General features: G+C 37.4%; 1 long non-coding RNA gene across 1 annotated transcript in view; it reads left to right on the plus strand.

Moving 5' to 3' along the window:
* The first annotated feature begins 4361 nt into the window (after positions 1–4361).
* LOC138357464 (uncharacterized) overlaps positions 4362–12828 on the plus strand; it is a 9388-nt gene continuing 921 nt past the window's right edge. The window contains exons 1-2 of the long non-coding RNA XR_011225021.1: positions 4362–4472; positions 7518–7624. This is a non-coding gene — a long non-coding RNA (uncharacterized lncRNA). The remainder of the gene's footprint in view (positions 4473–7517; positions 7625–12828) is intronic.

Genomic DNA, 12828 nt, shown 5'->3' on the forward strand with positions numbered 1-12828 from the left:
TTGTTGTGTTAATATGTTCTTATTAACTATGTCTCAAGTTCACAGTTTATCAAACAAGAATATTAACATTCGTCAACTCTTAAAATCTTATATGTTATCTTGCTGGTGCAAAAAAGGGTGAATCTTTAGGAACAGCTATAGTATCTATATATCACAAATGGTGTTTTCCCTAACTCAAACAATGTAGGGTTTATTATTCTACACATATTTCTAATGACTCTTAGATGTTTACATTCTCTGAAGTATAATTGTGAAGGCTGTGTCCATCACTCTCAACACAGATTCTTAAACTCGTCTCTGCAGGTTCAACTATATAATTAGTTTCCATTTTGAATTTCCATGGACATTTGTATCCAAAATGAAACCAATGTGGTTTCCTTCAGCGCCTTCAGCCAGCACATTTGCTCATTCATTTCCACAGATTCCAACAAGGTAGGGGATTTACAGAAATTTGTATATTCATATTGTTATATATTAAAAATATGAATGCAGTTCAATATGATAAGACAAATACATGAGTTTATGATAAATTCGTTTTCTGTGATATACCATTGATATGCTCTTTTTTTCTTTAAACGGCAGACTAAACTAAAGTGCTCACATCAACAGATTTGATGTATAAATGGTCAACGCTCAACAGAGTTAGTATAAATGTATTAGTATAAATCTTACTTGTCTCATTGTTAATTCACATTCAATGTCAACTTGTGGTTTTGATGTGGCACGTTTGGCCAAGACACCCCACCCCATTATGCACCCCATACCCATCTTGTGGGCGGTTGTGGAAAGGGTTACAGAGGCACATAATGGGCTCAGGGACTGAACCCCACAATTCATTTAGCTAAGCAAGTTACAATCTTGATGAGCTAGTTACAAAATTCAATATAAGTCATCACATCAACAATGGGTTCGAGATCGACCTCAAGTACAGGTTCTAAATTAAGCAACTGACATATGTGGAGAGCTAGTATCAAAATTTATATGTTTGTCCTGCACACCGTCCCCCATCCAGTGGGCAGCGGTGGATAGGTTACAATCACTTAGTTGTTATCTACAGTTAGCAAACTGGGGATATTTGGCTAAAATTTCTGGTAGCAGATCATTTTGAATGAAATATTGACACATCGCTGGAACATTGGTTATAGAATTGTCTCTAAATTCATGTATCTTTTCGCACTCCATCACATAGTGACGGAGGGTGTGCGAATAATTTTGTTGACACAGTTTACATTTGGTCAGGTCTACATCAGCAGATAATGAGAATTCCCAGAGATACTTGTAACCGAGTCTAAGCCGAGCAGTAGTAACATCTAGAAGTCTGCTGATTTTATTGGATGATCCATAGATGTGTGGCTCCTCTTGTATGATATGTATGATAGATGGAATTACTAGTTCCAGTTTCTAGGCAGGCGATGAGTACTCACAATAACCTTAATTAAGCGTCAAAACAAAAATGTGTATACTCTTTTTACTCTCCTGACCTTAGTTCTCGAGCTATGTATTTCATTTTGGTACCAACGTGTTCGCAATAACATTCTCTAGAAGAAAATCAGCAAAAACGGTCACCAAAAGTTATATGAATACCAGCACCCAATAAATACCTACGTAGATGACTCGCCGTGAGTGCCCAAGAGCAACAAAATGTTTTTACTCTTGGGATTGTTATCACTTCCACACTTGTCCTACAGCGTTAATTTTGGTATCAATGTACTCGCAATGAAATTCCCAACACGGTGATATGAATATAAACGTAGAATAATGGTCGCTGCCCACCCGCAAGAGTGTGGGAAGTGGCGGAACTGTTACCCAGTATTGGTGACAAGACGACACATGGGCGATACAGTGCTTTGAAAGTTTATAATTATATCACTGTCCTGACATTATTATTGTATGTACGTCATTCATTTTTGTGCCAATGTTTTCGCAATAGAATGTTCTATGAGCCCGTAGGTAAAAAAGAGCAACAAAGCGTAAGATAGAATAGCACCATATATAAAACAACGCTGGTACATATCAGTGAGCGTCAAACACACACGAAATGTGTGTGTTTGATGGTGGTCAAACGATGTTTGATGTGTTTGATCAGGTGATGTCCTGATCCGCATAATTAAAGTATGAATTATGTTGAGAAAAAATAAGAAAAAAGGGAAAAAACAGGGGTGGGAGAAACATGACAGAAAAAGAGTAAAAATACAATTTGGTCAACAAAACAGCATTGTTTAAAATAAAAGATATGGATTGACATTTTGGGGGTTAGGTTGGTAGGTTACATTGAGTTAATTAGGTAGTACTTAGTGTTTATCTGTTATAGATAGGAGCTGCCTGGTATGGGCCAATAGGCCTTCTGCAGTTACCTTTGTTTTTATGTTTTTGCCCTGTAACCTAAATGGTTAGAGAGGCACATATATGGGCTTAGGGACTGAACCCCACACTACATTTAGCTAAGCTGGTTACAATCTTGATGATATAGTTACAAAATTCTGTATAAGTCGTCACATTATCAATGGGTTCGAGATCAACCACAATTTCCTGAATAGATATAACAAAGGGGATATTAATAGGGTATTAAAATTGTCAACACAAGATAGAACACGAAACAATGGGTATAAATTGGATAAGTTTAGATTTAGGAAAGACTTGGGTAAATACAGGGTCAGTAACAGGGTTGTTGATTTGTGGAATTTTTCTTAACTTATAAATTTATCTTTATTTATCTTAAACTGGTTGGGAGAGGTACAGTTTTTAACATAATTGGGAAGGTCATTCCACATTCGAGGTCTCTTGATTTGTAAAGCATTTCTAGTTTGACTAAGTCGTACTCTTGGAATATCAAATAGGTATTTGTTTCTGGTGTGGTGCTCATGGGATCTGTTACAACCTTCTAGGAAGCTTTTAAGGTCAGGATTGACATTACAGTGCAGCGTTTTATATATATAAAATACACATGAGAGTATGTGCAGGGACTTAATATCTAACATATTCAGAGATTTGAGTAAGGGGTCCATATATACTGCCCGGTTGCCTGAAATGCTATACTAGGCCTACTATAGTGGCTTTAGGTATTGTATGCACTAGCTCTATCTATAAATCCAACATTATGTTTGTAAATCAACTATGTATGTATGAAAAAAAATGACTAATACGTTCGGCGAATGACTTTGACTTCAACTTCACTTTGACTTCGTTCATGTCATCGTATTTTCCGTAATATATAAAGGTTATGACAATGCAATTATATTATTGTGTGCAAATAAGTTTGAAATTTCATGTACCCTAAAAATATTAAAATAAAGAATAAGAATAATTAAATAATTGTTGTAGTAAATTGTCACACGTTCATCATACGCAAATGAACACACAGTTTGGAGCGTCAGTACAAGACCGCCGCCATTTTAAAACACGGCTTCGAATGTAAGTAATGTTTTTCTCGTACTAACACTGTGTTATACAATAGATTTGGTCTTGAATTCACAAATTTAGTTGTTACATCTGACAGAGTATGTTAGACGGTGTAATGCTGGTCCATGTTAACGTATTTGTGGGCTTGGTTGGTTTAAATGTGGAGGCGAGGCCTGGCAGTGCTGGTGTATGTGGAGGCGAGGCGAGGCCTGGCAGTGCTGGTGTATGTGGAGGCGAGGCCTGGCTGTGCTGGTGAGTATGTGGAGGCGAGGCCTGGCAGTGCTGGTGTATGTGGAGGCGAGGCCTGGCTGTGCTAGTGTGTATGTGGAGGCGAGGCCTGGCTGTGCTAGTGTGTATGTGGAGGCGAGGCCTGGCAGTGCTGGTGTATGTGGAGGCGAGGCCTGGCTGTGCTAGTGTGTATGTGGAGGCGAGGCCTGGCAGTGCTGGTGTATGTGGAGGCGAGGCCTGGCTGTGCTAGTGTGTATGTGGAGGCGAGGCCTGGCTGTGCTAGTGTGTATGTGGAGGCGAGGCATGTACAACACTCCCCAATAGGAAGAAAACCCACTGGGTTCTAGGCTAGGTTAGGCTTATCTGTAATAATTGAATTAAGCCTAGCAAAGCCTAGAACCTAGTTCAGTAATTTAAAAAATGTTGTAACTTGAAAAATGCCATTCAATACATTACACAATTTAAATATTTTCAGGCAATCAACACAACCCTCATGTTGGCTAACCCTCTCTCATGTTGGTCAATAATTTAATTATTTTTTTATGGAGTAATCTTTGCTGTTGAAATGTAGTCTTTTTGAGACTACATTTCAAATGTAGTGTGTGTGGAGGCGTGTATGTTAGGTATTACCTAATATACACGGTGTAATATATCTATCTGTGTGAAATAGATTAAATCCATTTATTTGATATTCAGCTAATAGTTCTGTATTTTCTACATTCATCCATGTTTTGGTAAGTGCAATAATATGTATTGTTTCATTGCAGATTAGAGATTCAAGATAGTTCTAGATTTCCGAAGTACTGAAACGCGCGCCATACAGGCTTGGTGGATCTAGGTGCAAGGTAAAATTATTTACATTTACTTTTGTATTTATGTTTTGTATTTATATGCATATATGCATTTATATGCATTATTCTATAGAATAATAGATCTCGTAATAATTTTGCAAAAATAGTGGCATTTACTATTTTTAAAAGATTATTAAAAAATTTACTGATATGGTGCATTCGGAAGGGCGAAGAGGGAGAACGGCCTGTTGACATAGCTCGGGTGCAGGGGGGGGGGGGTTGTGTAAAAGCCTGGTTTGTGCCTCGGAGAGGCTATGGGATCCAGTAAGTTCAGTAGAACTTCGGTTTCAACCCTTTTACCCTGTTGTAGCTCAGTCGATTAAGGCAGTGTCTGGGATGCTCCCGGACGCAGGTTCGAATCCTCGTCACGGCCCTTGTGGATTTGTTCATTTGATGCATCACGTTATTGTGATCTGTGTGTGTAATTCTTCACTTGCTACAGCAACAGGAATGTGTGTGTATGTATTTGTGTTGTTGAATATGACCGAAAGTGTAAGATTAATGATTCTAACACAAATCGTCTGAATATTTGTTTTTCTTCACTGTCGAGAGTAGTTAAAAAAATTTACTCGAGTTTATTTTCACACTTTATTTATGGTCCTTAAGTCCCTCTCCTTAATGCTGCTGCTGTTTCTCGCATCTTTGCATCGCTTGTATGTTTGGGGGTTTGGCCTCTTGCTATATATTGATTCCATTTGTGTGTGTTTGGGTCTCAGGCCCTCTCGCAATTTCTGTTGAACAAACCCCTTTTCCTAGTTCTGCATCTCTCCTTTGGTACAAATTTTGTTGTGCTTTTATCATATATTTCACAAAACTTGACATACATTTCATTTACTTCATGTCCTATCAGCAAGTGTTTGTCAAATTCTTTAAGGAAAGTTTATCATCCTGATTGCAGATCTCTAGCGATATTATGTCAACTTCTTGTGGATTCGCAATCATTATTTAATTTACCTTTAGGTGTTCTTTCACCAGCACAGCAACACTGTACCTCTCCCAACCAGTTTAAGATAAAAACTAAGTACTAACTAATTAACTCAATGTAACCTACCTTACCCCAAAAATGACAACCCATGTCTTCTATTTTAAACAATGCTGTTTTGTTGACCAAATTGTATTTTTGTTTTTTTCTGCAATGTTTCCCCCCCCCCCACCACTCTACCACCACATTGAGTTTAGTAGCTCTGTGCACGTCAGGTGCTGTTTAATATACAGACCTACTCCTCCATTTGACCTAGTTTCTCTATCACATCTATATCACTTTGTGCTTTAGCCCTGGTGGAGCTTGGTCCACCAGGCTGTTGTTTGGAGTGGCCCGCAGATCCACATACAGTCTGCATATGATATACAGTCTGTTGATCAATTAAACTACAGTAGTTAGTTTTTATCATCCGAATGCACCAATATGTGTTCATTCTTCCCAGATGAAGGAACTAGGTAATATTCATCATCTGAATGCACCATCTGATGCTTTAACACACTCATGATACACGAGAGGTTTAAAAAACTTTTAAAACTTTTAAAACTTTTTGACCTATGTATTTAAAAGCAATTCTAAAGTTAAAAAGTGTAGCATAGGCCCCTCGCAGAATGTTCTTAATATGATCCTCAGGTTATAGTTTTCTATCTAAAACCACCCCTAGATCTCTTTCTTGATCAGAATTCTTTATAGATCTCAGTGGCTCGATCATAGAAACTGCTCTAAATCCTTGTTGGCCTGGATTGTGGAGGTCATTGGTCTCTATAAAACTAGTAATCTGACTCCTGATCACTCTCAAATAATTTTATTATGTGGGATGTTAGTGCAACTGGTCTATAATTCTTTGCCAATGCTTGTGTTGTGTTGTGTTGTTTTGGTAGTGATGTGCAATGTGTTGTTTTGGTAGTGATTCGTCCAGTTCTGGTAGTAGTGCGGTTGTTGTGTAGTGTAGTACTTGTGTGCTTGTTAATGACTTGTATTCCAGTCTTGTGGGTATCTCCTTTCCCCTACGGGCCAACTGCTTTGTTCTTACCTAGCATTTTGCTTTGTTTGGGTATGAATGTTTGTGTGCCGTATATTTTGCAAAATTTGCCATATATCTCATTATTTACTCCTCTGCCTAGCAACAAGTCTGTCTAATTATACTCATTAACTGTTTTTCAAAGTTCCCCATAGTGTCCTTTATTGAAATCGAGTTCATGAACCGTTTCAATGTTCTTATTTTCTTCTAGATTATATCTTAAAGTATATTTAAATGTTATTGTTATTATTGTTATTAAATGTTATTGTGACATTGCATTGCAATTGAGCTATGTTGTTTACCATACCGTTCATTTCGTGAGTATAAGTATAGATGCCACACTTGTGACAGGTAAAACCATGCCTTTTTTGAAAAACAGCACCGTCTGTTGCACGTAAGAGCAACCCACACTATATTATGTTGCGATATTATTTCAATATTTCCGATTGTATTGATAATTTGAATTTTCATAGATTTCAATTTATTTTCATTTCGATTTAATAATTTTGTGTGACATTGCATTGAAATTGAGCTGTGTTGTTTACCATACTGTTCATTTCATGAGTATAGTTTATTTTTTTATTTTTTTCATTTCATTTTTTTAGCTGTTCTTATTTTTCAGTGATGGGAATATCAGATCATTTGATGTTCCCAATTTTCTGATGGAAGCATCAGACCATTATAGAATGCATCGGATGAGGTAGTTTGGAATGGTGGGGAGGACGAGAGGGGGGTATGGTGGGGAAGACGAGGGGACAGAGGAGAGGGTAATGGTGGGGAGGACGAGGGGACTGGGGAGTTGGGGATGGTGGGGACAGGGGAATGCTGGGGAGGACAAAGGGACAGGTGAATGGGAGATGGTGGGGGAGGAAGAAGGACAGGGGAGGGGAAAATGGTAAGGAGGACGATGGGACAGGGAAGTGGGAATAGTGGGGATGATGTGGGGACAGGGAAGTGGGAAGGACGAGAGGACTGTGGAATGGGGAATAGCAAAGTGAATTATAATTATATATATTAATTAATTCTTATAAATTTCCAGAAGCCTGTATCAACACCCACACTAATGCAACTGAAAGAGATGTTGAGACAAGTATTGCTGATATGTTGAAGAACGCCCCAAACAAACTCGGTGGAAACAGATACAAGGTAAAGTTTGCCAATTTGCTGTAGTCTAATTCAATTTCTTTTTAGTAATCTTCGAGAACATTTATGCTATGAATAAGATAAAATAATGTAACTGATTTTGATTTATTTACTATTTATTATTTATTTACCGTTATTAGTATAATAGATCTCGTAATAATTTTGCAAAAATAATGGCATTTACTATTTTAAAAAGCTCGGGTGCAGGGGGGGGGGTTATGTAAAAGCCTGGTTTGTGCCTCGGAGAGGCTATGGGATCCAGTAAGATCGTCCTTCCTTTCCTCCCTAGAATCTGGATGTAGCAGGTGCTCAATTGTCAAAAGTGAAAAATTGGTTTTGTCTTCCGAATGCACCATTTCTGTAAATTTGCTAATAATCTTTTAAAAATAGTAAATGCCATTATTTTTGCAAAATTATTACGAGATCTATTACCTCTTCCTCTCCAAAACTCTAAGCCTCTACAACCTTCATTGTCCCCTTCTTACAAAGCAAGTAACTGACAAAAGATTAAACAATCCATGGCTCACAAATGGCATTCTCAACTCAATCAACAAGAAACATGAATATGAAAAGAAAGTTAGGATTGGCCTAGTTTCAAAGGAAGTAGCTAAAAGGTACTCATCAATGCTTACCAGTATCATAAGAAAGGCAAAACTTGCATATTATGTGAATAGATTCAATGAAGCAAAAGGCAACATGAAAAACACTTGGAAAACTATCTCTAGTATCCTAGGAACTAAACAACACTCACATAACCAAATAAAACTCTACAAGGATGGGGATATACCGTCAACTGATTTAGAAATGGCAAATGAATTTAATAGTTTCTTTTCATCGGTTGGTGCTAATCTTGCCAGTAAAATCCCACAGACTCAGACACATATTAACACATATCTCTCAGGCAGCTATCCAATCTCTCTTCTCCTTTCACCAATCAGCCCGGCAGATGTTGTGTCCATCATACACTCTCTAAAAACCAAGGCAGGGAACACCAGTGAAATTCCGTCCATTGTGTACAAGAGAGCCTCCCATGCCCTTGCCCCACCCATAGCACTACTGTTCAACAAATCTATAGAGTGTCACACCTTCCCTGATATCCTCAAAAAAGCAAGAGTAACGCCAGTCCATAAAGGAGGCAATCCGGCGGACATAAACAATTATAGACCAATATCAAATCTACCCATTCTATCAAAAATATTTGAAAAAATTATTTACAAACAGCTCTATTCCTACCTCGTAAAATTCGACATACTCAGCCCCTGCCAGTTTGGCTTCCGGTCCCAAAAGAGTACCAATGATGCAATCATTAGTCTCCTTGACATTATCTACTCAGCCCTTGACAAAAATGAGTTTCCGATTGGACTCTTCATTGACCTAAGAAAAGCCTTTGATACTGTTAATCACAACTACCTCTTATTTAAACTCCAGCATTATGGAATCCGAGGCCTTGCCCTTGACTACATCCGATCCTATCTTAGTGACAGACACCAATATGTAACCATCAATGATACAACTTCTTCCACTCTACCAATTACCGTTGGAGTGCCACAGGGCAGCATCTTAGGACCTCTTCTATTTCTTATATATATAAACGATCTGCCTAATGTCTCTAATATTCTCAAACCTATATTGTTTGCTGACGATACTACCCTTATCTACTCAAACCTCAACCCACATACACTAAATAATGTTGTGAATAATGAATTAAAAAAAGTCCACTTATGGATGTCAACGAACAAACTAACATTAAACATCGAAAAGACTTACTACATCTTATTTGGAAGCAAATCATCAAATGCAATTCAGCTACAGATAGACAACATTAACATCAGTAATAAAAATGATGGCAAGTTTCTTGGCCTATTCCTAGACAAGAGACTCAACTTCAGCACCCACATTCAACACATAACTAAGAAAGTCTCTAAGACAGTTGGTATACTCTCCAAAATCAGATATTATGTTCCTAACTCTGCTCTCCTCTCACTATATTATGCACTAATCTACCCCTATCTTAATTATGGTATCTGTGCATGGGGGTCTACCACTGCAAACCACCTTAAGCCCATCATCACACAGCAAAAATCTGCTATCAGAATAATAACTAACTCTGCTTTCAGACAACACTCAGCTCCCTTGTTTAAATCTCTAAACTTGCTAAATATTAACTCCCTCCACACATTCTCTTGTGTCAACTACATTTACAAAACCCTGTTCTTAAATGCAAACCATGCTCTGAAACTCTCCCTGGACAGATGTAATAGGACCCATTATCACCACACCAGAAATAAATATCTCTTTGATATCCCCAGGGTCAAACTTAATCTGTGTAAACACTCTATGCAAATTAAGGGACCTAGTCTATGGAACTCACTCCCTAGTGAATTGAAAAACTGTAAAACTTTTGCCTTATTTAAAAGCAAAACCAAAAAGTACCTAACTTCATCTATTTAGTTTCCTACACTGAGCTTTAAATTTGCTCTGTACCTAGTGGTACCCAATCTCCTAATTTTTATGTAATATCAAACAACCTTATCATTGTGTTCATTGCTGTCTTCTTTTATGTGCTAGCCATATGCTGTATTGTGACTACCAATTTTTGTCAACTACCATTCAAGCTGTCATTGCAATCAATCTTATATTGTTTCTGCTGTATTGTGCCTACCAATTTGTTGTCAACTACCATTTTAAGCTGTCATTGCAATCAATCATAGCTACCTATGTGCTTTAATATACTGTACCTATAATTTTCTCTCATCTTTTTTTTTTTTCATTCCATGTAATCTGTTATCATTTTTTTGTCTATAAATTTTGCAAGTATTTACCTCCTTAAAATTTTCTTAGATTAAGGACCTGCCCGAAACGCTGCGCGTGCTAGTGGCTTTACAAGACTGTAATTACCATAATTGTATCCTCACATTCCTTATGTACATTCTTGTATATGCATAAATAAATAAATAAATCTATTATACTAATAACAGTTTGATAAAATACAGTAGACTGCCTACTGGATAATAGTTCCAGTCCACCTGTAGACAGGGATCTCACATCAGCTTGTATATTATACAAGGATAAGATTTGATAAATTCAGTTATTTGACTGAACACTGGCTCTGTTTAAATCAGAGATTTAAACATACATAGTCTAACCTAGCTCCATAACTAACAGCCATTAGCCATTCATGCACAGCCATCAGCTGGGCCATAGACCGGCAATTTTGCTTTTTTCCCAAGCCGGTCTGTTTTTTTTCGATGCCTCAGTGGCCCATGCACAGGTCCGTTCAAGGGGATTAAATAGCCGTTCTATGGCCCCAGGGTTTGTATTTTATCAAACTCTTATTAGAATAATAGATCTCGTAATAATTTTGCAAAAATAGTGGCATTTACTATTTTAAAAAGCTCGGGTGCAGGGGGGGGGGGGTTATGTAAAAGCCTGGTTTGTGCCTCGGAGAGGCTATGGGATCCAGTAAGATCGTCCTTCCTTTCCTCCCTAGAATCTGGATGTAGCAGGTGCTCAATTGTCAAAAGTGAAAAATTGGTTTTGTCTTCCGAATGCACCATTTCTGTAAATTTGCTAATAATCTTTTAAAAATAGTAAATGCCATTATTTTTGCAAAATTATTACGAGATCTATTATACTAATAACGGTTTGATAAAATACAGTAGACTGCCTACTGGATAATAGTTCCAGTCCACCTGTAGACAGGGATCTCACATCAGCTTGTATATTATACAAGGATAAGATTTGATAAATTCAGTTATTTGACTGAACACTGGCTCTGTTTAAATCAGAGATTTAAACATACATAGTCTAACCTAGCTCCATAACTAACAGCCATTAGCCATTCATGCACAGCCATCAGCTGGGCCATAGACCGGCAATTTTGCTTTTTTCCCAAGCCGGTCTGGTTTTTTTCGATGCCTCAGTGGCCCATGCACAGGTCCGTTCAAGGGGATTAAATAGCCGTTCTATGGCCCCAGGGTTTGTATTTTATCAAACTCTTATTAGAATAATAGATCTCGTAATAATTTTGCAAAAATAGTGGCATTTACTATTTTAAAAAGCTCGGGTGCAGGGGGGGGGGGTTATGTAAAAGCCTGGTTTGTGCCTCGGAGAGGCTATGGGATCCAGTAAGATCGTCCTTCCTTTCCTCCCTAGAATCTGGATGTAGCAGGTGCTCAATTGTCAAAAGTGAAAAATTGGTTTTGTCTTCCGAATGCACCATTTGTGTAAATTTGCTAATAATCTTTTAAAAATAGTAAATGCCATTATTTTTGCAAAATTATTACGAGATCTATTATACTAATAACGGTTTGATAAAATACAGTAGACTGCCTACTGGATAATAGTTCCAGTCCACCTGTAGACAGGGATCTCACATCAGCTTGTATATTATACAAGGATAAGATTTGATTTACTTTTGTATTTATATGCATTTATATGCATTATTCTCTAGAATAATAGATCTCGTAATAATTTTGCAAAAATAGTGGCATTTACTATTTTAAAAAGCTCGGGTGCAGGGGGAAACCTTGGATATTTGTAATGTAATAATAAGTACGTAAATTTGACATTTTTTTGGATTATATATATGTCTGCATGTATTATGTATTATACTTGCATGCTTGTTAATGACTTGTATTCTAGTCTTGTGGGTATCTCCTTTCTCCTATGGGCCAAATGCTTTGTTCTTACCTAGCATTTTGCTTTGTTTGGGTATGAATGTTTGTGTACCTTCATTGTATATTTTGCAAAATTTGCCATATATCTCATTACTCCTCTGCCTAGCAACAAGTCTGTCTAATTATACTCAATAACTATTTTTCAAAGTTCCCCATAGTGTCCTTTATTGAAATAGAGTTCATGAACCGTTTCAATATCCTTATTTTCTTCTAGATTATATCTTAAAGTATATTTAAATGTTATTGTGACATTGCATTGCAATTGAGCTGCGTTGTTAACCATTCTGTTCATTTCATGAGTATATTTTATTTTCTATTTTTTCATATCATTTTTTTTATCTGTTTTTATTTTTCAGTGATGGGAATATCAGATCATTTGATGTTCCCATCAGAAAATTGGGAAAGTCAGATCTTTTGATGTTCCCAATTTTCAGATGGAAGCATCAGACCATCATGGAATGCATGGGATGAGGTAGTTTAGAATGGTGGGGAGGACGACAGGGGGGATGGTGGGGAAGACGAGGGAAC

The sequence above is a fragment of the Procambarus clarkii genome, chromosome 78 (assembly GCF_040958095.1).
Source record: "Procambarus clarkii isolate CNS0578487 chromosome 78, FALCON_Pclarkii_2.0, whole genome shotgun sequence".
Lineage (NCBI taxonomy): Eukaryota > Metazoa > Arthropoda > Malacostraca > Decapoda > Cambaridae > Procambarus > Procambarus clarkii.